The sequence below is a fragment of the Sapajus apella genome, unplaced genomic scaffold, assembly GCF_009761245.1.
Source record: "Sapajus apella isolate SASKATOON/1434 unplaced genomic scaffold, GSC_monkey_1.0 scaffold116, whole genome shotgun sequence".
Classification (NCBI taxonomy): Eukaryota; Metazoa; Chordata; class Mammalia; order Primates; family Cebidae; genus Sapajus; species Sapajus apella.
In genome coordinates this window covers 4,089,214-4,092,781 of record NW_022437056.1, presented here as the reverse complement: position 1 = coordinate 4,092,781, position 3,568 = coordinate 4,089,214, and the positions used below count along the sequence as shown (strand labels likewise).

General features: G+C 34.2%; 1 long non-coding RNA gene across 1 annotated transcript in view; it reads right to left on the bottom strand.

Moving 5' to 3' along the window:
* Positions 1–1,568: 1,568 nt before the first annotated feature.
* The window catches only part of LOC116538075, a 15,389-nt gene continuing 13,389 nt past the window's right edge, over positions 1,569–3,568 (bottom strand). The window contains exon 3 of the long non-coding RNA XR_004263493.1: positions 1,569–1,654. This is a non-coding gene — a long non-coding RNA (uncharacterized LOC116538075). The remainder of the gene's footprint in view (positions 1,655–3,568) is intronic.

The following is a 3,568-nucleotide window of genomic DNA, read 5'->3' as shown; positions in this document are numbered from 1 at the left end:
AGTACTTGGAATGAATCAGTCTCTCCATCTATACACGTATTAGTAATTAAAAGTTTGAAAAACTGAAGTAATATGGACTTAGTACAGTAGGATTGTGTGAACCAACATGAATATATAGTCCTAGGGTAAGGACTCCAAATGCTTAATAAATACATAGCATTATGTTTTGTTAATAAGTTGAGGCCAGGCACAGTGGTACACACCTGTAATTCCCAAAGGGGAAGCAGAAGCAGGTGGATCACGAGGCCAGGAGTTCAAGACCAGCCTGGCCAACATGGTGAAACTCCATCTCTACTAAAAATACAAAACTTAGCCAGACATGGTGGCATGTGCCTGTCAGTCCAGCTACTTGGGACACTGAGGCAGGAGAATTCTTTGAACCTAGAGGGCCAGAGGTTGCAGTGAGCCAAAATTGTGCCACCACATTCCAGCCTGGGTGACAAAGTGAGATTTGATCTCAAAGCAAAAACAAAAACTTGATGTGTTCACAGTTGATGGATTGTGGATTATAAAGGATATCATAAAACAGAAGTTTTGAAAGTTTAAAAAATTAAGTTTTAAATCTCTTATCAATTGAATGATGAAAATAGTGGAGTATAGTTGAAAAAACATAGCCTCTCAGGCAGATTTGGATGAAAAATCTACTCTACCACTTTCTAGTTTTGTGATTTTAAAATGAAGTGTGTACGTGTGTGTGTGTACGTGTGTGTACGTGTGTGTGTGTGTGTGCGTGTGTATGTGTGTGTGTGTGTGTGTGTCTTTCTGGGTGCTTTCTTTCCTTATGTTTCAGTTTCCTAGTTTTAAATTAAAAAGAAAAAAATATTGCTATTATGTTTTAAATAAAAATACCTAAGATCTAAAACAACTGATAGAGTTTTTAAATATTAATTTGCTTTCTTCCAAAATGATGCCATTTGTTTATTTTCATTTATTTAAAGAAATTTACTTCTGTAGGCTTTGACTACTGGACTTGCAAAGATAAGATTTTTTTTCTATGTTTCTCATGTATTTATCTACTCTTATGCCATTTTTACATAGCTATATTTTTAATGCTCCATTCAAATCATCAGCTCAATATTTTTTTTTAATTATCTTTTGTGAGTCTAATTACAATACAAAGTCGTGATGAAGCGAGACACTTGAGCTGCACAAACAGCTTCCTTAAGTGCTCACTGCTTGATGAGCTGGTGCCTGTAGGAAATACTTTACTTCTAAACATAGTGCCCGGCCGTCTCCAGGAACAGAGAACAGCACAGCTGAACCACTGAATTTCTGAGATTCTGCTTGTGATTGAGGAGGTCAAAAGAAAGTGTAAATATATTAGAAAGAAAATGTAATAAATATATATTAGTTCCATCAATACCGGTTCATTTCATAAATGCATTCTACCAAGATGTGAAACAAAATCAACTTTCTAGTTATCCCTTAGCTTGGCAGAAAATACATTTAACTGTTATTCACTTTTCTAATTCTCATAAAAAATTTTATATCTAGGGGGTGTGTGTGTGTGTATGCATAAAGATGATCGTTACTTTGATTTTACTCCAAGGTTGTTTTTTAAAATACATGTGCAGACATGCAGGTTTATTACATAGGCATACAGGTGCCATCATGGTTTGCTGCGCCCATCAACCCGTCATCAAGGTTTTAAGCACTCATGCATCAGTTATTTGTCCTTATACTATCCCTCCCCGTATCCATCACCCCCGATAGGCTTCTGTGTGTGATGTTCCCCTACCTGTATCTATGTGTGCTCATTGTTAAACTCCCACTTAGGAATGAGAGCATGTGATGTTTGGTTTTCTGTTCCTGTGTTAGTTTGCTCTAGAATGATGATTTCCAGCTTCATCTATATCCCCACAAAGGGCATGAACTCATTCTTTTTTATGGCTGCATAATATTCCATATTGTATATGTGCCACATTTTGTTTATCCATTCTGTTATTGATGGACATTTGGGTTGCTTCCAAGTCTGCTGTTGTAAATACTGCTGCTATAAACATACATGTGCATGTATCTTTATAGTGGAAGGATTTATAATCCTTTGGGTATATACCCAGTAATGGGATTGCTGAGTCACCAAGGCATAAGAACTGACGCTTCTCAAAAGACGTCATTTATGTGGCCAACAAGCGTTTGAAAAAAAGCCTATCATCAGTGGTCATTCGAGAAATACAAATCAAAACCACACTGAGAGAATATCTCACACCAGTCAGAATGGTAATTATTAAAAAGTCAATAAACAAAAGATGTTAGAGAGGATGTGAAGAAATAGGAACACTTTTACACTGTTGGTGGGAGTGTAAATTAGTTCAACCATTATGTAAGACAGTGTGGCAATTCCTCAAGGATCTAAAACCAGAAATGCTCCAGATGTTTTTAACTGTAGGTGAAAACTAATGCTGTGGAAATATGGAGATTGAGGTTCTTGTAAAAAATTTAAAAAGCGTGTGGTTATGAAATGCAAACATAATTATTAACCTCCAGTTTTGACTCAAAATGGTGTATATATAAAGCCATTTGATTAGCTAAATTTGAAAATTGAATTCAAGCATAGTTTAGCGATTTTTTTTGACAGTTTACCCATTCTTAGGAGATGTTTTTGAGGCTTGACTTTGAGTCAAAATTTCTGTATAATTCTGAAATTATTGCCTAAATTACCCTAAGTATGTGTTTAATAATTTTCCATATGTGTTCTTAGTAAGTAATTTATATAATAGGACAATCTACAAATATCTAAAACTAAAATTATAAAACCTGAATCAGTGGACCGGTAGGGTTTCCAGATAAAATAAAGGTGACCAGTTAAATTGGAATTTCAGATAAATCATGTACACTTTTGTTAGTATAAATATATCCGAGATATTGCATGGGATACACTTATACAATTTTTAAAAATCTGGAATTCAAATTAATTAAGTGTCCTATAGAAAAAAATAATTGGAGTCAATTATATCTAAATTGTTTTCTAGCTTCTAAACTTTCAGAGGTATGTTTAAAAGGTAAATGTCCTACAATGAGCTAGAAAACTTATTAGAGGGAAGCACAATTATTTAGTCTCCCGATTTTTTTCCTAAGAACGAGGTGAAAGAATTCTCTCCTCCCCTAACAGATTTCCACTAGAGAAGAGTGGAGTTTCCTTCTGGCAGTTTTTTTCTATAATTTCTTTAAACGGCACCTGAAGTGTTTCTTCCAGAAATAATGGAGATAACACCCCGACAATGCGTTTTCCCAATTAGAAATGACAGGACATATGCTTAGAGTATATTAAATATGTGTAGAAGTAGTGTTATATCAACCTTCAGGAATTCCAAAGAATTCACTCATGACATCGTAGGTCCTATAGAAAGGAGTGAAAATTCATTCAGCCTGTTTAATGGATATCACACTACTCAGGTTTTTATTTTTGTCGTTGTTCTTATGTCTACTTTCTTCATTTATGTTTGTTCTAGGAATACATCTACAATTAAATTTGAAAATCTTTTGATAACAATATGAATAATCTCTTTTCGTTTCCCCTACTTTTTTTTTTTTTTTTTTTTTTTTTTTTTTTTTTTTTGGTTTTTTT